Raw genomic sequence first — 24,297 nt, forward strand, 5'->3', positions numbered from 1 at the left:
TACCACTGCTATGCTGATGACACGCAGCTCTTACTCTCATTTCAACCAGATGATCCCACAGTAGCTGCACGGGTCTCAAGCTGTCTGGCGGACATCTCCACATGGATGAAGGAACATCACCTGCAGCTCAACCTGGCAAAGACTGAGCTTCTCGTCCTCCCTGCCAATCCGTCTCTACAGCACGACTTCACCATCCAGCTAGAATCATCATTAATCACCCCATCAAGGTCGGTCAGAAATCTTGGAGTAACGTTTGATGACCAGCTGACCTTCACAGACCACATTTCAAAGACAGCTCGATCTTGCAGGTTTGCACTGCACAACATCAGGAAGATCCGGCCTTTCCTAACTGAGCATGCAACACAACTTCTCGTCCAGGCCCTGGTCATCTCTAGGCTTGACTACTGCAATGCCCTTCTGGCTGGACTTCCAGCATGTGCAATCAAACCCCTACAGATGATCCAGAATGCTGCAGCTCGTCTTGTCTTCAACGAGCCCAAAAGGGCCCACGTCACTCCTCTGTTCATCTCTCTACACTGGCTACCTCTCGCTGCTCGCATCAAGTTCAAGGCATTGACGCTTGCTTACAGATCCATCACAGGCTCAGCTCCCTCCTACTTTCACTCACTCCTACGAGTCTACATCCCTACCAGACACCTACGATCGGTCAACGAGCGACGTCTCGTGGTTCCATCACAGAAAGCCACAAAATCACTTTCCAGAACATTCTCATTCACAGTTCCATGCTGGTGGAACGCTCTCCCCACCCTCATCCGGAATGCAGAATCCCTGACAACATTCAAAAGACAGCTAAAAACCCATCTCTTCCGTGAGCACTTAACCTAATAAAAAAATTATAAAAAAAACAGATGTTTTTCCCTTTGAAACATCACTTATCAGGCTTATGCTACTCTGAATAATACCTGAACTTCGTATTTTGAGCACTTCTTGTGTTGTTTTTGTTTTTTGCCTCTTTATGATGACTCGCTTAAATTAGTCCTAATTTGTAAGTCGCTTTGGATAAAAGCGTCTGCTAAATGACTAAATGTAAATGTAAATGTAAATGTACAGATCTGCCTGGCTCTCACATCAGCCAATCACAGCGCACTCCCTCACCTGAGTTCTAATCACATACACCTGCACCTCATCATCACCCTCATCACTGCCACTATTTATACACACACTTCACCACACCTCATTGTCTGGTCTTGATTGTATAAAGAAGAACACTTACCTTGCCTCTACGACTAACTACCTGATATCTCCAGCGATCCTTCTACAGTCTCCAGCCTCCAGCGTCATCTTCAGCTTCTTTTCTCCTCCATTCTCTTCTGTGTTGTTCCTCCAGTGTCTCGTCCTTCCTCCATGTCTCCAAGCCCACTGCTGTTCAGAGTTCCTGCCATCCACCGTATCATCTACCAATCATCACACCTAAGAAACATACTATTAACTGTCAGCATCCCGCTCTCCAAAGTATCACTGCACTTACCATTTACCTGCTTTACGTTCATCCGCTCAGTTGTTGTCACAAAATCCCTATTAACTTCAATCTCCTTCTCTTGAGTCTGCTTCCGAAACACTCATTTAGTAATTATTGATTACTTAAAGTGCCCCATTATGCTATTTTAAAGTTTCCTAATGTTGTTTTGGAGTCTCCTACAACAGGTTTACATGCATCAAAGGTCAAAAAACTGTTTCATTTTCTCATAATATACATTTGCACATCACCACATTTTCAATGATTCTCAAACGACTCGTCAGATGAATCAATTTCTCTAAATCCCTCCTTTCCGTGAGATACTCTGCTCTGATTGGCCAGACAGCTCAGTCTGTTATGATTGGTCTACTGCGTACACCTTGCGTGTCGAAAACAAAAACGGCATTGCCATAACAACGTCAGCTTATTCCGAGGCTTCCTACACACAGTAAACTAAACACAGTAACGAACAATGACGTTGATTTTACCATATCAATCTGAGCGTGAGTCCAATGATGATACATTGGAAGAAATAGTCATTCAAACCGAACCTCCATCGCAAGGACAACTCGAGCAGGACGTTTCTCAGTGATACAATACTCAGTTTGAGGTACATTATGAGATGTTGTTGCGACTGTAATTCCTCACCATCAGCATTAACAAGTGCATGTCCATCAACAAACCGATTATTTTACTTGAACTTATTTATAAACAGAGAGTTTTTCTAATTTATTGCGGTGGTGAATAAGTGGAAACATGGAAAAATTATTTTTGAATTGTGATTTTCTACACATTTATCCAGATTAACGTTGTCTTTATCACCTTAGATTATGACCTCGGGTCTAAATGATTAAAGATTCAGAGAAGCCAAAGCATTTTGTTTGCACTGGTTTTAGCTCAGTATTAGAGCTATAATTACATTATAAGTCACTGGATGTCAAGCTCCATTGGAAATTCCTCTGGGGCTCTAGCGTATGCTGCTTTCGTAACTTAATTAAGACCTCTCTTTCCCTCCCTTGACGATTTAATTACCCCTACCATTTGCTTGATATGTATTGTATTTTTAGTATATGATCAATTACAAATGAAGACTTTTGCCCTGCAGTTATGTAATCTATGAAATCTATTGTTAGAAAAGTGCTCAGTTCAAAAGTGTGAGATAACTGGAACAGGAGGAAATTATATGAGAGCATTTAAAACTTCTTATGTGCAAAACACATTTACCCTCTGCCTCTGCTTAGTCCTGAGAAAGAAAAATGAGAAAGAAACACTGCTGTGCTTGTTGTATGTTTGTTTTTCTCATGTGTTGTTTTGTGGAGACTTCGTTCATGCTGCATGGTCAGGAGTAAAAATGGGTAAAGTGGGTAGTTATTGGTTTTGCACAGTAAAATGTAAAAATAAAAACTATAGTAATACAAATTATACTGATTTATAGTTTTAAAGGTCAGAAATGCACAGATTGGAGGATTGTGGTTCTTTTGAACATTTCCATCAAAGGTTATGAATGTATCATTTTAGGATGGTGGCACTAAACCCCTATTTCAATGACTGACTGACTGACTGACTGACTGACTACAGCCTGTAGCATCTTCCGCATCAGCCTTTTATGTTACGCAAGTTCTCACTTTCTGTGGCATGAGTGAGGATACTATTTATAAAGGTGTTGCAGCGTTTGCTTCATTGGACATCACACAGCCAGTGTTATTGGTAGGGGCTGTCTATCATAGATTAAAGCTTAACCATTCTTCCTTTACATGGAACTTCTGAAGGATCTAAATCTCTCGGGAGGGTTCTTTCTTTCATTAGTATACAGTGATGATTTTTAAAGGGTTCTATAGGAAACACTGGTGAGTGTTCAATTTAAATGGGTCATGAAAAATAAATGGGCCAAAATATGGTATAAATTGTTATCAAACTTTTTGGCTCTAAATTGTTTTGCATATTTAAAAATATTAAAAAGAATCTGAGAACCCTGAAAATGTGAAAAGGGTCCAAGTGGTGTTTTTTTTTTCTTCACATGGTGAGTTCCCTTTCGAAAGGGAACTCGCACTGCGTCGATAGGCGCTTTGGGGAACGCCTCAGGCGTGACAGGAGTGTGAAATCACAATCAAATCACGGCAGTCACATTGACCGGCGACAGCTGCTGACATCATTAACATGCAACCTGAAAGTATATAAGGGGGCCTTGGGGTATCATGGGATTCCCAGATGGAGCTCGCTGATCACCTTAAGAAGGGGATAACCCTCTCAGACGGTTTGGCGGCTGACGAGGGTGAGCTGCAGGTGGAGGATTTCTCTCCTCCGCCTAGCCCAGCGAGTGCTCTTCAGGATGAGCAAGAGATGGCTGATGAGGGTGGTGATATTCCTGAACCCTCTCAGCCACTCTCCCCGTGTATGCAGAGCTGGTGGATGTAATGGATCGTGCTGCGGGCAGGCTACGGTTGCCTTGGCAGCGCGATAAGGGAGAGGTCGCTCGCAGAAGGCTTGACGATCGCTTTTTCCCCAGCCATAAGCCACCAGCTCAGATGAGCCTTCCATTCCTTCCTGATCTCCATTACAGAGATTGAGAGGGCATGGAAGAACCCATATTCGGCCCGTATCCATCAACATCAACGGTCTAGTTTCGCTGATGTTGAGGGGATAGGGGAACATGGGTATGTGTCAATGCCGCCCATCAATGAGACGTTTGCGAACTATCTCGCGTCTGGGCGGGCATTGACACTGAGAGATCCAACCCTGCCATTCAAACCGCTTAAAGCAACATCTCGCTTGAAAGGCAGAGCATACACTGCAGTGGTTCAGGCCGGTGAGCGGCTCAGCGGCTTTTAGGACCTGCATACCACTGAGGTCCGCATCCATGCCCAGGCAAGCGGGAGGATGTGGCCCCTCACGGTCTGAGGACCATAGACCAGTGCCGCCTCTCGTGCACACCCTCCATGGAGTAGGTCACAGAGAAGGCAAGACTCCTGCAAGAAGAGGGATCTGAGGGAGGTGATCCAGCACAAACGTACACAGCGTCGGTGATGGATCACCTTCCCCGAGGGCATGATTAAAAAGAATGCAGCCCTCTCCTCTCTTTTCCGACTCCCAGGTGCTTCTTATATCAGGCCTGAGGTTGGGCCCATGATGAGAACAATGTTCTGATGGCCCGCCTTGGCTTGGTTAGTGAGAGCGCCTCTTTCAGGTATGTTCACAAAGAACCGTTTGGTGAGTCTTCACTTTGCATGCCGCAGGTGAGCTGAGTTGGTCTTCTTTAGGAGTCATTTGTGTGTGCAACTTACACTAAAATGTATCTCTCTACAGACCTTGTTCCCTGTATAGAGTTATGGGGTCATGTCTAATGTCGTACGGTAAGGTAATAAATGTTTTTCTTGGGGCCCTGAAGTCCCCCTGTTAGGTGGCTAGAACGATAGAGAGAAGCACCAGTTGTTTGGGCTTCTTTTGTGAGTATGTGATGGCTTCCCTTGTTGTCATGTGTAAGAAAGCGAGGTGACCACTCATTCTAGCTGTAAAACTATGTTTATAGCTTAGGCTTCCTCTCATGGTTGAGAGCATTTGAGGCCGCCGCTCTTTCATATGAAATATGTTATCAGTGGAGAGTTAAGTGGCAGAACGTCATTCTAGAAATAGGAATGGGAATGTTTATGCTACCGCTTGTTCGTTCTCTCTCTCTCTCAAAAAAAGTTTTTTAGTTTTGGAGTATAGACTGATGCTGGAGCTTCAGATAGATCTTATGTCCGGCCCACGGGACTGTTTGACATTTTTGGTCCTGAGTACATCGTCCCCTTGAGCTCTGTTTGGGTTTTCAGTAGGCTGAGCGGTTCTGCAGCCCCTCGGAAAAAATTTGCTACTTTTTATTTTCGTAAGGCTGTGGCTCCTCCGAGCCCTCTGGTAGATCTATGCTTAAAGGTTGGCCCTCACCAGGGCTGGCCTCTGTAGCTGGCCTAGGCTATGCTAGGGATAGTGGAGGTGTTCTGCTAAAGCATTTCTGCCTCTGTCCCTTCACTTTGTGAATGTAGGTTCTACAGCATCCCTATATGATAGCCTCCTCCCATGGGAGTTGTTAGGCCAAGGACCACCCCCTTTCTGCGTTCTAGGGTAAGAAGAGTAAGGCAGGTTGGTGTGGAGGTTTGATTGATAAAGACCTCGGCCTCAATAAAGCCTCCCCAGTGCATTGGGTCTTTTTGGGCAGGGTCAGGCTGTCTTTTGCTCTGCGAAGAGATTGTTTTTAGTTTGTCCGACCCCACCATGCAGAGCTGGCATATGGATTTGGGGCGCCAGAGTTGGCTCCACTTAGCTCGCTGAGCCTCTGTTCATGCGATGGGTTGAAGGTGGTTGACTTACAAGCAAGCCCCACTCTCCTAGGCTGAGCGCAGAAAAATGTCTGTCACCTCTAGAGCCACTGGCAGGCCCGCACCCTGTTGAACCCTCAGGGGCATGTGGTTGGTACTCCCCTGTTGACACAGGGTAGTTTCGAATACTCCACTCTCAGCTCTGTATCTTTTCATCTCACACCACTATGGCTCAGGTTGAGAGGGAATTTCAAACCTTCACTTTGTCTTGGTCTACAAAATACTATCCCTTGAAGCCAGAGCATTGCCATGAGCTAACGCCCATGCGTATAGATGGTAGGCCCCTGAATCTGGGGCCTCCATTGAGGCAGAGTGGCGTATGTTGGACTCCCCTTGCTTAAAGAGTGTTGCGCCTTTGCTGAGTACACTGCCATGGGCAATGTGATTAGGTACTAGGTTGCTGTAGGCGCTGTGTAAACAGCTTATCTGCCAACGAAGGCTGCACTGTTAGGTAGTAGGCCTCAGCAGGCCTCCTTGACAGGGCAGCCCACAAGAGGGCGCTGTAGGCCAGAGTAGGCCTCACCAGGCCTCCCTGTGAGTGGTTTCCCAGTGATACTGGGTTCTGGCAACTGTGGCCGCTCTGCTATCAGTTCAGCTGGCCTTAGCAGGCAGCGCCCTAGCACGACTAAAGTGTTCACTTTCTGCTACTGGTTCCCCTCCTGGAACCTCTCTATCTAGCTTACAGCCTGGTTTGCCTACCACGCAGGCCATGTGCTCCCATCACGGAGGGTCACTATGAGTACTCCGCCTCCTGAGTCTGGTCAGATGGTCATAGGTATCTCGTGAAGCCTCCCAGTTAGATCAGTCCTTAGGCCTTCTCAGGCCTCCTTAGTGTTTTGAAAAATTAGTGGTGCAGGTAGATCCATGGATCGAGCAGAGAAACTCCCCTCGCTAGCAAGTTTTGTAAGCACTATGCTGAGTCAATGTTTTCCGGGATACCCCGTCTCTGAGATCCGGGCAGAGGGTTCACTGCTAGCTTCACAGTCCCTCGGGTTGGATGCCTTACCTAAAGGCAAGTGTCCAGAGGCTCTGTCTCCGGACAGATAGGAAGTTGGCCAGACTTAAGTGTCCAATGTAGTGACACCCGGTCAGGCCTTCCTGGTGGCATTTCGGGTGGTACGTTCCCCGAATAGTGACTGGCTGGGGTTCCCTCGGGTTCCCTAGCCACATTCCCTAGAAGAGACCCCTTCTAATTTGAAGCTGTGGTCCTAGGCCCTTGAGCAGGCCAAGGTAGGCCTCTCATTAAGGGGAGACACGGCAGGCAAAAACATCCAGGTTTTTTTCACTGGTCAATTTTGAGATTTTGGGTTATTTGTCTTCAATAACATGTCTTCTTTCAGACTTGTGGTGAAAAAAAGTCCAAAACACACATTTAGGTCTTTATTTTACTACATCTGTAGATTTCTCCTAAATTCAATAAAAGTTGGCGTTCTAAATCAACATGCTGCTCCGCGATCGCTGTTTGCAACCTCTCATCACATATACAGTTGGAAAGCTCTCTCCTGTACAATGTTGTTGGATCCAAATATGGTCATTTCCTTTTTTATCAGCAACCAATCGTGAAAGTAAAATGAGGCATTTAACTCGAAAAAGCGAAATCTCATTGGCTGATGTCAATTTCTGACAACGTGATTCGTTCAGATGCATCACGTGGCGTGGTCTGATATCTGACATGGGACCGTTTGTGTGTGTTTTTGACTTTTTTATTGGGGTTCTGTTCAGTTGAAGGCCATAAATGCTGTGTTATAAGTTTTGATGTGTTTTTGGTGGTTTGTATTGTTGTCTGAGATATTGTGTCTGTAAATAGTTGTTTCCACTAAAAAAAGTATGAATTTTTACAATACAAATCTTTAAAGGTCGTTTTCTCAATGTTTTTTTTCCTCATACTCTGAGCCAGAAATCTCCACTCCACTCCACTTTTTATACCAAAAAACGGGGTGAAAATTGATTTGTTATGGCTGTTGACAGTTTTTTCTGATTAATGGAGTGATAAAAAGAGATCCAAAATCCCCTCTGTAAAAACCTTTGACTCTAATATGTCAACAAAATGAACCAATAATTTTTAATCTGGCTTTATCCAATGTTCAGATTTCTCTTCTGGAAATATATGCAAATTAGCACATATATAATGAGATAATACCTAATTTGCATATTTAAAAACATTCTAAAAACTTGTAATACAAAATATGTGTCAATGTCAGTAATCACCTGGGGAAGTTTCATGCTGGTTTCTATTCACCTGGGGTGTCTCCCCTTATGGAGGTTTTCCTGTGAAGCACATAGCTTGGGCTTTGACCATAGGGAATGCTGTCACTGACAGCCCAGTGTAACCTGAGGGTGAGTGGTTCTGGCATTTCATTTGAACTTGCTGGTTCTGACAGTTGTCACTGCCAAATGGCATGCACTCCCCTTAGCATGGTGGCGTTGGTATATCATTCCCCAAAGCGTCAATCGATGCAGTGCGATTTCCCTTTCGAAAGGGAACGTCTGGGTTACGACTGTAACCTCTGTTCCCTGAGAACACTGCATCTTTCACCATACCTCGGGGCCTGCCTACCAAACAGTCCCTTCAGACGAAAAGGTGATTGTCATTTGTGCAAGGCGCCCTTATATACTTCCAGGTTGCACGTTAATGATGTCAGCAGCTGTCACCGGTCAATGTGATTGCCGTGATTTGATTGTGATTTCAGACACCTGTCACACCTGAGGTGTTCCCCAAAGCGTCAATTGATGCAGTGTCTCATTCCCTGTTCTCAGGGAACAGAGGTTACAGTCATAACCTAGATGTTATTCCACATTACCACATTGGAAAAGTAAAAAAAAAACAATTGTGTTATTGTGACATTTTTAATGGCATGCAAAATATTTTTACAAGAATTTATCACTGGTGTTATAACCCTGCTTCATAAACACCAAAAATAGAGTTGTCCTTTATCATCAGTAACAAGGTGGTTTTTAAAAACTTTAAACGTTTTTCACCCACCAAAAAAAAAAAAACTAGACTAAATAACTCCTTCAGTAAGACACTTTGACCGAACTTCACAATCCATTTACATCCAAGCGACTGGTAATGACTATGAGAGAATACTCCCAGCTTTCATCTCAAATTATTACCTCTAATAAGCAAAACCACACAAGAATAAAAATAATTGGCAGCAGACTTCTAGCATAGCAATTTGTTATGTATTATAAGTCCACCTCAAGCTAGATTCATATAATCCCATATATTTAAGATTCTCTTCAACAAACCATTGGTATGATTGAACAGCATCACAGCCGTCAAACATCAGCGATTAGTCAACATTTCGCCGTCTCTTCGCTCCAGCCACTCTTGACTGATCACTGACTTCCTGTCTGAGACTTCATGTGTAACATCCACAGACAGACACATTTACTTCACAAGCAGATCAGAATTAATTTAACATTCAGGTTAGGAAATGAGCAGGAGGCAAAATGGCTTATGCCAAATTTGTGCATTAGCTGTGGTTTAGACCAATGAGCATAATAGGTAAATGACAGTAAATAGAGCTGGCAAGAGTAGGTCCCCAAAGAAAGGCAGGGAAAAAAGCAGGAACTAATCCATTTCTAAACTCTTTTGACTCATTTCTTTCATAAATGCAAAATTGGCCTGAAATCCATATATTTTGTACAGGAGAGATAATTAAACAGTGCTGTTGTAAAAGTCATTGACTGCGGGTGCCATTAGCGCTGGTTAGTTTAACATTTAATGATTGTGTTTTGCTTGAATAGATGGGCCTGTTCATCCACAGAGAGGGCTTATGCATTCACAGGGTTTCATGCTGCTGTTTCAAAACAGGCTATGCTAGGGGTCAAATGTAATGAAATGTTTTACTTGGCATCCAGTGATATGTTTTCTTAATTTAGGGCTTTGTTGCAACTGGGCATATATCCCAAGAATACGATGTCTCTACGGCACAATGGTTAAAGTATCACCTGAAGATCAGTGGCATTTGTTGGCCTGTCCTTAAGATATTACAAACACCTTTATTCCTCCTTTATTTCTGTAATCTGTAATTATCTCCTGCCTTCCACAAAACAAAATCATTGACATCATAATAACATACACACAAGCCAGTATGAAATCTCTTCAACAGAAACCAAGAAAGAATAGCCTCATCAAGCAAGGTAATTCCAGACACAACCAATTTCCACAAGTATATTCTCAGTGCTGCTCCTAAAAGAGCCATTAATCTATTCCTGTCAAAGTTAATGAAATCGATTTATTCTGAGAGTCCTAAAAAGGGTTGCTTGTCTCAAGTCAATGCATAATGATACTGCAATCAGTTAGTGCCATCATAATGTCATAGTGTAGTCCACTGAAGACATATCATACACTTTGATCTCAAAGTTGAATTGTTTTAATTTAATTTAACTTAAAATATGTTAATTATATTCTTTTGTATAGTATTTAAATCTGTTTGAGAAGAGTCTGCAACTCATATATGTTTCACTTTCAATCTCTTTAACCTCTGGTTTTATCTGCCAGCCTCCATCTCTGTTTGGATCAATGATGGGATTCTAATTTTATCCCTACCCAGACAGCATCCGGCCCACATCTGGTACGCATGGAATCTACATGTACCAGATGTGGCCCTGGTCTTGGGCCGACACTTTATCACTGTCTGGGTAATTTTATCCTATTTTTTCAAAAATGAATTAAATGGAATTCACACATATTATTCCTATAAGTACACTTTAGCGTACAAAAAAAAAAAAAATATATATATATATATATATATAAAATTACGGAAATAATACTTTATAAAAGAATATGCCAACTGAAAATTTTTAGACTTATTACATATCAATTGCAATTACATTCAACTGTATTATTGTTTGAATTTATATTAAATGCAATTAGCTGAACTTTAAAGTGCAGGACTTAAGTTGTAATGCAATTTCATAATTATTTATATTTTATAGAAACATACCCAGGCTACTTCTTTAGAAACTCACCTCTGTCATGTATTTAAAAATAAATTTGTAATCACACATTTGTAATGATGAAGTTGCAATATAGTATATTTAAAATCAAAATTTATAATCAAGTACTTTACATGTGTTTTACTGTGTTAGTCAACATCAAAATAAGAGTGCTTCTTTAAAGCACGACACATTATTTTTTTTTTAAATATAATGATACTTACTGTAAGTGCGATAAGAAACAATCATAAAGGTGTATTCTCTTCAAGTACAGTTAAGTGGCTTTTTATTTCAATTAATATTATATTATCTGTAGGGATATATAATGTAGTCAGCAAACACAAAGACGAAGAAGATACAAATATATAGTCTTTATTAACGATGCTAAATACTCAGGGGATCACAGGAACATAGGAGAAACGCTACTATGTAAATCATAAAAGAGAACCGACAAGGTACTGAACATAACAGAGTATAAATACAAGGCGAACATAATGAGAAATCATAGGTAAACATAGCCACCGTTAATGTACTAAAGAAAGGGAGGTAGATGGATGTGGAGTAAAAAAACAAAAAACAATATTGTTTTTCACAATTGTGTCTACCTCCTGAACAATGATCACCCATTTTGTAAGATAAATACAATTGTGATGAGGATCATGAGACTGTGTCTATGAATGCAAGGTCAATACAGAGACTACAAATATTTGATGTTCTCTGAAAATCAATACATCTCCATATAGATTGACACAGGAAAAATGGAAGTGATACCTTATCACCTTTAGTGTCTGCATTAGCTTGTATGAGGTTATCTAGCGATTGACTGTTATCATGAGCCAGATTATTTGCTGAAGATACATATACTTATTATACTATACTATTTCCAGGGCTATTCAATTCATTCTGGATCACATTCAGTGGCAAATAAAATTCTGATGGATATTGTACATTAAAAATGGGCATTTCCAATATGACTAGCTTGGTCCTCTTCTAGGAGTCAGGCATTGATATTTAGACTAAGAGTACGTTTACACGACAACGATGTGCTAAAAACAGAAACGTTTTTTTCTTGGTACAGATGGCAACGTTATCAAAACGATCCCTGTTCACACTGATCTGCGAAAACAACCAAAAAAGCTGTATTAATCATGCCAGGCCAGCTGTTAGCAATGCCAATTAATATTGATATACACCATTAATTCTGAAGAATGAATGGTCCTTTTCTGTACGTCAGTTCAAAGTGACCATGTCTGTCATGATGCCAGATACATTTTTTAAATCAACCTTGTTTCTGATTTAAAGATGTTTCAAATGGGTCCGATACGTTTTGTGGTCTGCGCCAACTCGTGTACATGATCCGCTCTGTGCTATCGTGACTCTGTCTGGACCAGAGCAGAGCAGACTGTGTGCACGCTTGCACATATACACATTCTTCTAAAGAGCAGACTTGGGGCAGACGCGCACGCCTATAGTATTGTCAGACTAAACACGTAATACACATACGCATGACATCACCGGTTTCACAGATTCGTGTTTAGTTTTTTTACACAGAGACGATAAAGCTTTCGTTTTCAAAAACTTGCACTTTGAAACCCATTTTCAAAAGTTAGCATTTTAGTATGTTGGTCTACAGTATTCATTTGGTTATTTGTGTTATAATTGTAAAAACTGTTGCATGTTCTCCAGCTGACTTATATACAAACAGGGCTTGACATTAACTTTTTTGCTCACTAGCCAATGTGGCTAGTGGTTTTCCAAAGTTACTAGCCACACAGCATTTTTACTAGCCACATTTTTGTTTTTGTGAAATTACCTTTTAAAAGTCGACTATGGCGTGCTAAAATTTACTTGAACTAGATTTACAACCCTTTTAAATGTAAAAAAAAACCCCACTGTACACACCCAAATCAAGACTACACAAAACAGGTCATTATCATTAGCTCTGATAAGGTTGTGTGTAAAGCTCCTTTTTTAAAATAAAACCGTATTATATTACATATCGCCACATAGCTCCACCGGCATACACTGTGTGCATGTAATACTCATTAGGGCTGTCAAAATTGCTCAAAAATGACGTTAGAATATTCTCTCTAAAAAAAACCACATAGCCTATATTCGAACTATTCGAACATGGTTGCGCATTTTGTCAATGACTCGCATTACGTCAATAACAGGGCAAAGTAATACAAAGAGACATAACTACTTGTATAGGTAGTTTATTTAAGTTTAAACACATTTGAGAACGTATTACCTACACAAAAACAAGTAAATCAACTAATGGCCAAGACCGCGGACCTCACTCTAGCTCGCTCACTCGCAGGCACTCTTTCTCTCTCACCCTCATGCTGCGTTCACACCAAACGCGAATAGAGCGTCTGGCGCGAGTGTAAAGACGCGTTTACGCGCGTCTGGAGGTCTTGCGGCGCGAATGAGGCGTCACGCTCTCTGTGCATAACGGTTTAAATGAACAACAACAATAAGCAAATGTTGAGTGCTGATCAAGAGTTTTGTGCAAGCAATTTAAGGTCGCGACTCTTATATAGCAGGCTTCATTCAGTGATTGAAACAAATATTATTAACAATAATTGAAGTTTTTAGCCTATATAGAACCGACATTGAACGCTCTGAGCGAGCTGTGCTGTGGTAAACATGGAACTTTTCCTTGACATGAAACGGTAAATAATCAAACCAGTGGAAGCCTGCAGTGCATGAAACTGCTGTATCTAACCTACCTTATTCATGCAATATCTATTCAGTCATTACAGTAGCCTACACTTTAGTAATGTTGTTTCTGTTTAACGTTAACGCTTCTTCCTGTTACCTGTCCCTGACCCCTCAGCGCGCCCACTCGCAAAGCAGACAGCCGCGCCTCTGCTACCGGGGGCGTTTTTCCACATTCGAATATACATTTTCACCTTCGAAATTCTGTTTTTTAAAACTATTCGAATATATATTCGAATTTAGAATATTCGTTGACAGCCCTAATACTCATGGGAGTTGTAGTGTCGTAGTGTGTCACACTTATTTCAGATGCCTTTTGAAAAGACTACAATTATTCAACCCGCCAAAGTGGCTAGTTGGAGTGACTATGTTACCCGCCACGAGCAAAATCCACCCGCATTTGGCGGGTTGGCGGGTGTTAATGTCAAGCCCTGTATACAAACCCTAATCATCACATAAAAGACTGGATGTTACATGGTCAGGCTTTTCCTTCTTGTCATTGTAGCTGATTCTTGGCCAAAATAAGCTACAATGTGGAGAGACTTTATGCCAATAGTCAAAAGTCTGTCTCTGTGAGACAATCCATCACATTACGCGATTAACATTCATGAGCCACAGTAAGACTGTACATTTCTGGCAACAAGAATATGAATGATCCGCCATCATAAATGATACCATAAGGATCCAATGCAAATACTTTAATCCTTCACTAAACAACAGTAGGATACATAAGCTTTGCTTGAGTTATCAAATCCTCCATGATAAATTTATGAATTTCTGCCTTCATACAGACTGCTGTATTAACATTTGCTGAAGATTTGTATTGTCCTCCAACCCTGGAGAACATATGTAATCAAATTTTCCCTGCTGGCTAATTATGATAATCCACATAATGGGATAAGAAAAAAGGACATACTCAGAAACAGCTAATTAGAAATACTGTTAAAACTGAATTTATGCAGTGATGTCCTTTATTGCCCCCTTATACTTTTTAGAGCACATGAGTAAATGAAGGTTTCTGAGTCTCCTCTTCTGACTTTCCTGAGAGCTAAGAGCTGCCAAGCTCAATAACAGACTGTTAGAAGCTTCTGTACTGTGTCAATGCACAGAGGTTGGATCTCCTCTGAATTTCCAATGTGATGAGTGCTCTGATGGCACTGATGGCTGTATGATGACTGTAGAACTTTGAATAATTAAAATATCACTTAAAAACAAATGGAATCCCTGAAGTAAAAAAATAAATCATACTGAGTTCACTATAAGATGTTCAAAGAGACAATTAGTTTTTCAATTGTAAATATTGCAAATATTGCAGCAAGTATTTTTTAAATACTTTTATTTTTTATTACAATGTTACATTGTTCTACAAAAATATTAAGCAGCACAACCGATTTCAATTGTGATAATAATTAGAAATGCTATTTGAGCACTAAATCAGCATATTGGAATGCTTTCTGACACTGAAAACTGGAGTAATTGCTGCTGAAAATTCAGCTTTGTCACCACAGGAATAAATTAAATTTTAAAATACTTTAAAATTGTACATTTAATACTGTTTGTATTGTATTTTGATCAAATCATTGCAGCTTTGGTGAGCTTAAACTGTTAATATTCAATGTCAAGGTCAACTTGGTTATTTTTAGCACATCATGTCAATGGATAAAAACGAAACATCTAGGTTACGACTGTAACCTCTGTTCCCTGAGAACAGGGAACTCACACTGCATAGATTGACGCTAAGGGGAATGCCTCAGGTGTGACAGGTGTCTGAAATCACAATCAAATCACGGTAATCCTATTGACTGGTGACAGCCCATGAATCATTAACGTGCGACCTGGAAGTATATAAGGGTGCCTTTCAAACATGATAATCACCTTTTCGTCTGAAGGGACTGTTTGGTAGGCAGGCCCTGAGGCATGGCGAAAAGATGCAGTGTCTCGTTCCCTGTTCTCAGGGAACAGAGGTTACAGTCGTAACCTAGACGTTCCCTTTCGAAAGGGAACTCGCACTGCGTCAATTGGCGCTAAGGGGAACGATATACCAAGCCCTCCATGCTAAGGGGAGTGCATACCCATTGGCAGTGACAACTGTCAAAACCAGCAAATTCAAATGAAATGCCAGAATCACTCACCCTCAGGTCACACTGGGCTGTCAGTGACAGCATTCCCTACGGTCATAGCCCATGCTATACGTTCCACAGGAAAACCTCCATAAACATTGTTTAATGAAAGGCCTACCTGGGCCTGCTCAAGGGCCTAGGACCACAGCTTCAAATTTAGAAGGGGTCCTTCTAGGGAATGTGGCTAGGGAATGTGGCTAGGGAACCTGAAGGAGCCCCAGCCAATCACTATTCAGTGGAACAATGCCACCTGGAAGGCCTGAGCTGGTGTCACTCACATTGGACATTTCAGTCTGGCCAAATTCCTGTCTGTCCGAAGACAGAGCCTCTGGACACTTGCCTTTAGATAAGGCATCCAACCCGAGGGACTGCGAAGCTGACAGTGAACCACTCGGCCTGGATCTCAGTGAGGGGGTATCCTGGAGAATATGACTCAGCATTGTGCTTACAACTCTGGCTAGCGAGGGGAGTTTCTCTGCTCGATCCACGGATCTACCAAACGTTTGTGTTTCAAAACACTGAAGAGGCCTGCAAAGGCCTAAGGACTGATCTAACTGGGAGGCCTCACGAGAGGCCTACAATCGTCTGACCAGACTCAGGAGGCCGAGTACTCATAGTGACCCTCAATGAGGGGAGCACAAGGTCTGCTTAGTAGGCAAACCAGGCTGTAGGCTAGATAAATAAGGTTCTGGGAGGGAACCAGTAGCAGAAAATTAGCATTTAGTCATGCTAGGGCACCAGCTCGCCTTCAGAAGCTGCCTGCTAAGGCCAGCTGAACTGATAGCAAGCAGCCACTAGCTGGAAGACCACTTACAAGGAGGCCTGGTGAGGCCTACCACCTGATAACCAGAGGGCTGGCTACCTAATGCCCGTATTTGGGAACTCACCTTTAGGGAGGCCTAGTGAGGCCTATTACCTGGCAACCAGTACAGCTAGCTGTGCAGTTGCCCATCCTTGGGGCTTCACCTTCAGAGAGGCCTGATAAGGCCTACTACCTGCCTTCAGGGAGGCCTGGAGAGGCCTACTACCTGATAGCTAGCATCCGTGGGAACTCCCCTTCAGGGAGGCCTGGAGAGGACTACTACCTGCCTTCAAGGAGGCCTGGAGAAGCCTACTACCCGATAGAAAGCTAAAACTGGTTATTGCTATGAACCCTGATTCCAGGTGTCAGTCCCAGGGCGGCCTGCTAAGGCCTGCCAGTCTTGGGGCTCAGTCTCGGAGCGGCCTGAAAGTTTTCTTTAGGTAAGAAACTGACTGCCATGGCCGTAAGGTTGGGGACCGAGCTACATGGTGGCCTGATAAGGCCAACCGCCTGACAGTGGTCAATCTTATACGGCTGATCATAATCGGGGCTAGCCTCCAGAGAGGCCCACTGAAGCCAATTGTCTGATTGGCCACCATTGTTTGTATACCCCATCACTCAAGACTCACTTAGAAGATTGAGGGGCCTACTAGGCCTGAAGCAAGTCAGTGCTGTCAGCCAAAATCATACTGCCGGGGACTCGCCATCAGTGAGGCCTGTTTGGGCCTACTAGCTGATAGCCAGTCTATTCTGCTACACACTAGAGATACGCGGATGTGCTATTATTTCATCCGCAACCGCATCACAAAACTCATCATCCATCCGCACCAAATTTTTTTGGACCAACTTTCAAAGCCGCACCCACCCGCCATCCGCTGATTGTTTTAAGGTCTATGGGCGATGCAAGGCGCTGCTGAAGCGAGCCGCGAGGCTAGAAAGCTCTTGCAAGTTCTAGAAAAGATACTGATCCAATGCAGCAAAGATATTTAAAGGCTAAAATCCCTACTAGTATAGCCTATTGGCTATGTTGTATCCCCATTCCCCAGAATATCAGCAGTGAACTCCATCTCCGATCAGCGCACAGGGACAAAACATAAATAAATAGCCTACATAAAACACACATCAGCAAACCTGACCTTACCTGACTAGGCTACTGTACAATTTTATCAGTGTAATAAAAAACACAATTTGGCACATAATTTCAACATTCTGCTATTTAGCCTACTACTAATTAACGCCTATTGCACTTTATTTTTTTGCAAAAAGAAAGAAAGCTTGAATAAAACAAGTCATTCACATATAGGCTAATTAACTCTACGCACTGTCATGTCAGGGTCTCTGTCACACTGTCACAAGCCTGTTCTGAAGACTCCCGTTAATTTTGACTGCATGGGAAGAGAGCGCGTCTTTTTCAGGCAGACAGTGCAATTCATTTTATATCAGCAGGCCTAACAACTGTTTGATTGGTTCAACCGCCACCCGCCCAAATTTATTTAAAATAAAAAAATTTGTCACGTCACCCGCCAGATCCACGGAGTCCGCGGCTGTAACCGCCAACCGCGCATCTCTACTACACACATATACCGTTGGGAACCATACTACACCAACACAAATATTGAGGCCACCCACAAGAGGCCTAATAAAGCTAGCTACATGGTCGCAGCTATAATATATGTCCCACAACGTTAGGACTCCCTTCTGAGGAGGCCTGTTTAAGGCCTACTACCCATCAGTGAGTCTACTGCCCGAACTACTAAGGCCAACCACCTGAGGTAAGCGGGCCTACCGTGCCCTCTTGGGGGCTGCCCATTCAAGGAGGCCTGCTGAGGCCTACTAACTAACGCCGCAGCCTTCGTTGGCAGATAAGCTGTTTACACAGCGCCTACAGCATCCTGGTACCTAATCACATTGCCCATGGCAGTGTACTCAGCAAAAAACGCAGCACCCTTTAACCCTCTGAGGTCGGCAAACGCGCCCCCGCGTTTTGCTGGATTTTCTTCACATTGTAGTACAATAAACTTAAATTACTCCGTCATTTATGGTTATACAGAAAAAAGAAATATAAAAAAAGACTCTGTCCACTTACAATCAAATTAAAACATTGTGCTTTTGTAAAATAAAGAAAATAAACAGGGTGTGCGTTCTGCCTCTCCGTTGCGGTGAACTTTTTTTTCTTGAGCACGTCTATAAACTGAAACAAAACTCAGCGAATACTTGTCACACATTTATGAGCCATATACCTTTATACACATTTAAGTGTGTACTTTTAAATGATCGGATTCAAACTGAAAACAAATATTCTCTGTTTAAGTAATTTGTATAAAACCAACAGGATGTCCAGTATCTCAAACGCTTGCTAATTACTTTTAATTCGACCACGCCCACTCGCGCAAAAGTGATTCACATGCAAATCGTCCACATGGGACGCGAACGCCCTCGTTACCTCAAACACAAAACACCAAAAAACTTCACAAGTCTCTGCTTTTCGTCGAGTTTGGAAGACACGTCTGAGCTTACATTGGATTTACCCCCAGAAGAAGAAGAACGCGATTTGAAGACAAGAAAGATGTAAGGTAAGAAATTCTTACTTATTAGTTTATGGTATTGTTGCATAAACTTCACATTGCAGTTGAACTGTTGCTAGATATATGGTGAATATTATACTATTTAGACCCGTGTTTACTGTTAAATACTGTTTGTGGATATCTGCTCAAACATAGATATGTATAACCATAATGTTTAATATTTTGGAGCGCGATGGCGTTTGAATGTATCATATTTTGGAGCGTGCTGTGGGTTTGAATGTATCATATTTTGGAGCGCGCTGTGCGTTTGAATGTATCATATTTTGGAGCACGCTGTGCGTTTGAATGTATCATATTTTGGAGCGCGCTGTGGGTTTGAATGTATCATATTTTGGAGCGCGCTGTGGGTTTGAATGTATCATATTTTGGGGCGATTGCGTTTGAAAGGAAAAATGCACCAAACATTAGGCTTTATGTTTTTACTATTATCTCATTTCATATCATCATAACGAATAAACATTTGAAGTAACATAAGATAATCAATATATTTTTCTCTAGCATTGTTACTGAAATCTTTTGGAAGATTTATAGGCTGCTATTGGTTATTGTTATAATTATTTTATGCAGTACTGCACATAGCTTATGCCTACAAGGCACAACAAACATGGTGTTCATTATATTATATATTGTTGGAAACATTTGTGTGTGTGTGTGTGTATTCTGTGAATTTTAAAAAGCAATTTTAACCAGAAAAATCTAAAATGTATTCCCAAAATCGTGCAGGCCTAGTTTCTCTTGATACCAGTATGTTCACTTTTTTTCTTTTCTTTCAGGGACCAGATGCAACTGAGTCCTGCTGACTTCAACATTCACATGAGTCTCTGTACATGAACATGGTAAAGTGAAAATCAAACACCTTGGAAATGAAAGGTATGTACAATGTTTTTAGGAATGGCACAAAGGTCTCTGTCTTTGGATCATTGTTTTCAATGTGCTCTTTTGTCATTTGTTGTGTATTTTTGGATTATGTTGTGTTGTAAATAAATCCAAACAATCTAAAAGCCATTCTTTTTTAAATCTCCTCATTCTTTGTGCAAGGTTGCTCTGAATGACAGGGCCTGATCGCTCCTAATAGGAACAGAAATAAGCACAAATGTCAGAGCATGTCAGAACACCTCCAAGGCCAGAAAACAGCTCAGACCTCAGAGGGTTAAGCAAGGGGAGTACAACACACCCCACCCCCAGATTCAGGGGCCTACCATCTGTACACATGGGCGTCAGCTCATGGCAATGCTCTGGCTTCACGGGAGCGTACTTCGAAAACCAAAAAGAATTGAAGGTTAGAACTTTCCGCTCGACCCGAGCCATAATGGTGCCAGGTAGGATAATACAGAACTGAAAGTGAAGTACTCAGACCTACCCTGTATCACAGGGGAATACTACCACTCAACCCTGAGATTTAACAGGGTGCGGGACCGCCAGCGGCTCTAGATGTGACATAATTTTATCTGCGCCCAGCTTAGGGGAGTGGAGCTTGCTTGTAAGCCAGCCACCTACAACCTGATGCTTGAGCAGTAGCTTAGGGAGGGGAGTGGAGCCTATTCTGGCGGCCCAAATCCATATGCTAGTTCTGCACAGCGGGGTTGGGCAGACGAAACCCAGTCTCTTCATGCGGTGAAAGACGGCCTGACCCTGCTCAAGAAAGACCCATTGTACTGGGGAGGCCTTATTGAGGCCTAATTCAGGGTCTTTATAAATCATGAATCTGCACCAAGCTGCATTACTCTTCTCGCCCCAGAATGCAGAAAAGGGGGCGGGCTTTGGCCTAACGACTCCCATTGGAGGAGGATGTCATATAGGGATGCTAAAAACCTACATTCACAAAGTGAAGGGCCAGAGGCAGAAATGCTTTAGCAGAACGCCTCCACTATCCCTAGCATAGCCTAGGCCAGCTACAGAGGCGGCCCTGGTGAGGGCCAGCCTGTAAGCATAGATCTACCAGAGGGCTCGGAGGAGCTACAGTCTTATGAGAATTTATAAAAAAAAAAATTATACGAGGGGCTGCAGAATCGCTCAGCCTACTAAAAACGCCTCGGTTACGACTGTAACCTCGGTTCCCTGAAGAGGGAACGAGCGTTGCGTCGAAATTGACGCTATGGGGAACGCTTTGCGTGATGACGTCTTGAAGCACATTTAAAATCAGTCCAATGGTGTGGCGGAACGTCAGAGGCGGGTGACGTCACGTACCAGGAAGCTATAAAAGCCAGCCCGAAACAGAAAACGAAAGCTTCGTAGAGTCTGAAGTCGTGCTGACAGGCATGAAGGAGATATGGCAAGGCGACGCAACGCTCGTTCCCTCTTCAGGGAACCGAGGTTACAGTCGTAACCGAGGCGTTCCCTTTCAAGGGAACTCACGTTGCGTCAAAATTGACGCTATGGGGAACGTCTATACCAACGCCACCATAGCTACAAATGTCTGTCCTGTGTGAAATCAAGTGAGCAGCACTAGGAAGACAAAACCTGAGACCCTGGAGTAGAGTCTAGGTCTAAAGAGTAGCACCTGACGAAGGTGTGCGGTGAGGACCAGCCTGCCGCATCACAAACGTCCTGCAAAGACACTCCTGATATAAGGGCCTTAGAGGCCGCCATACTCCTAGTAGAGTGCGACCGGATAGCCCAAGGAGAAGGCTGCCCAGCCGCCTCATAAGCAAGTGAGATAGCCTCAACCACCCACTTGCTCATCCTTTGCTTAGACACTGGACCTCCCTTGTTAGGGGACCCAAAGCATACAAACAATTGATCACTTTTACACCACAGGGCAGCTCTGTGGACATACGCGTCTAACGCCCGAACAGGGCAAAGCAAATTATTCGCCTCCTGGTCCGCTTTTCGAAAGGGAGGAGGACAGAAGGCCTCCAAGTGCCATGAGGGAAACGAGATACCAAAGGGTCTTTCCCCACAGACATTCCACCCAAAGGAATGTGGTAAGCACCTATGGCCGCCACATAAACCTTTAAAGTGGACGGGGTCAGACCTGCAGTGAACCGGTCCTGCAGGAACTCCAGAACTGTACCAATTGGGCAGTTGACTGGATCCAACCGACGGTCACTACACAAAGAAGTGAATACTCTCCAGTTCAGGGCATAAAGTTTCCTCGTGGAGGGAGCTCTGGACTGTAGAATGGTCTCAACAACCTCAGTTGAGAGACCTGACTCTATGAGCTGGGCCCCCTCAGAGGCCAAGCCCACAGGTTCCACAGTTCCGGTCGGGGGTGAAAAATCGAGCCCCCTGCTTATGACAGAAGGTCCCTCCTGACGGGTAGCTCCAGAGGAGGCCCGTCGAGGAGGGACACAAGATCGGGAAACCATACTCTGCCCGGCCAGCGCGGGGCTATAAGAAGCAGGCAAACCCGGTCCCTGCGAACTCTCTCCAGAACTCCCGGTAGCAGAGCAACTGGGGGAAAGGCGTACAGACGTAGCCTCGGCCACGTCTGTACCATATAGGGGTGACCCCGAATAGTCGAAGATTCGATGCTTCGATAGGAGGAGCCTGATTCGACTACCGATCTCACGGTCGACTCTTCGCAGAGGTGTTATGAAACGAGGATCATGCCACTTTGGCTATATGAGGGCGCTCAATGTCTGATTTCACATAGAACTAGCTTTTATGTCAATAGGCTACGTTAATATTCAGCCTATTATGATAATGCTGTAGGCCTATATAAAAATGTGCAAAGAAAGAAGCTTTTAATAAATATTTTTTAACGTGCGTGAATAAATCCAAACACCCCGTGACAGATTTAAGTTTCACTTTCAATCCGTGACCGACAGAGGAGCGTCTTCGCGGCAAGGATTTAAATCTTTAACAATGTCTGGGATAAGAAAATCTAAAGTGTGGATGTACACCATCAGAAAGGATATTCTCCAAGGTTGGATTTAGCATCAGGAAAACCATGATCGCACTTCTGCCGGCCAACGTTAACATGTTTCACGCATAGACTGGGTTTCACGTTAGAATGTATTTTATCCGCGCGCACAATTTGAAAAGACTCCAACGGACAGACAGAGTGAAAGACTTTCAGGATTTGTTCTCTCGATCAGGTACAAGTGATTTCAAAACTTTTCAGCCGGTTCTAATTTTATTTTTGGATGCTGTGAACATTTTTAGCTAAAAAGACTGCGACTCCAGTTTAGCATTTATTGTTGTTTCTGCAGTTAAAAAGACAAAGTTGAAAATTCTGGCTACTATCGTTATTTTAATAATTTCTTTATTTTATTTTTATTTTATTTATTAATCTGTCAGGGTTATCTAATCTAACTATTTGTGGCTTGTGTTTTGAATATATGTTCCCCTGCACTTTAGGCATTTTGCATACATTTGCTCCTCATCCTGTGACTTGATTCTGATTTATTTCGTTTTGTATTTTTATTTATTAGAAAGGTATATTCTGTTCTAATTTAATTTAGTAAATGAATTGTTTATTTTTTCGGTGCATTGATGTTGTGCTGTAGGCTGGCCTGCTCGCACAGGTAATTTAGCCGATTTAATTTGATTTGCATGTGAAATGCAAATCTGCAGTGTGGCCTTTCTGGAGTTATTTATGTTATTTCTTAGTTTTATTGATCAAAAATGTTTTTATACATTTTCTTCTATATCTTTGTGTGATTTTCTGTACATCGCGGCTTTGAAACGTTAAAGCCCCGCCCCCAGCCCCACCCCCATACACATGATTCGACTATTAGTCGACTATAGGCAAGACATGACGATTCTGATTCGACTATGAAAATCCATAGTCGGGGACAGCCCTAGTACCATAGCATCCAGTCCCAGAAGAGCTGGATGCGTGAGGGAGAACCAAAGTGGACAGTGAGACATCTCTCGAGACGCAAACAGATCCACTTATGCTTGGCCAAACTCCCTCCAAATCAGCTCCACCACCTCGGGGGTGGAGCCTCCATTCCCCGGGCCTCGGCCCCTGTCTCGACAGAGTGTCTGCTCCTATATTCTGGACCCCGGGGATGTAGGCTGCCCTGAGTGACAGCAACTTCCCCTGGGACCACAAGAGGATATGGCGTGCCAGATTGGATAATGGGCGCGAGCGCAAACCCCCTTGGTGGTTGATATAGGCAACTACCGACGTGTTGTCCGTATGCACTAACACATGGTGTCCCCTGAGACCTGTGATAAAGCTCCTCAGAGCCCGGAAGACAGCTAACATCTCTAGGCGATAGATATGCCAGGAACGATGATGGTCTTCCCACAGACCTTGAGATGAGCGACCCTCTAGGATCGCTCCCCAACCCGTGAGGGAAGCATCCGTCGTTAGCAGTTTGCGACGACAAGGAGCTCCCAGCAC

At 43.0% G+C, this 24,297-nt stretch overlaps 1 long non-coding RNA gene across 1 annotated transcript in view; it reads right to left on the minus strand.

Moving 5' to 3' along the window:
- Positions 1-1,103: 1,103 nt before the first annotated feature.
- Positions 1,104-24,297, minus strand: part of LOC309494924 — a 31,142-nt gene continuing 7,948 nt past the window's right edge. Inside the window, exon 3 of the long non-coding RNA XR_014204484.1 lies at positions 1,104-1,431. This is a non-coding gene — a long non-coding RNA (uncharacterized lncRNA). The remainder of the gene's footprint in view (positions 1,432-24,297) is intronic.

Source organism: Leuciscus leuciscus (assembly GCF_965113295.1).
Source record: "Leuciscus leuciscus genome assembly, chromosome: 3".
NCBI lineage: Eukaryota > Metazoa > Chordata > Actinopteri > Cypriniformes > Leuciscidae > Leuciscus > Leuciscus leuciscus.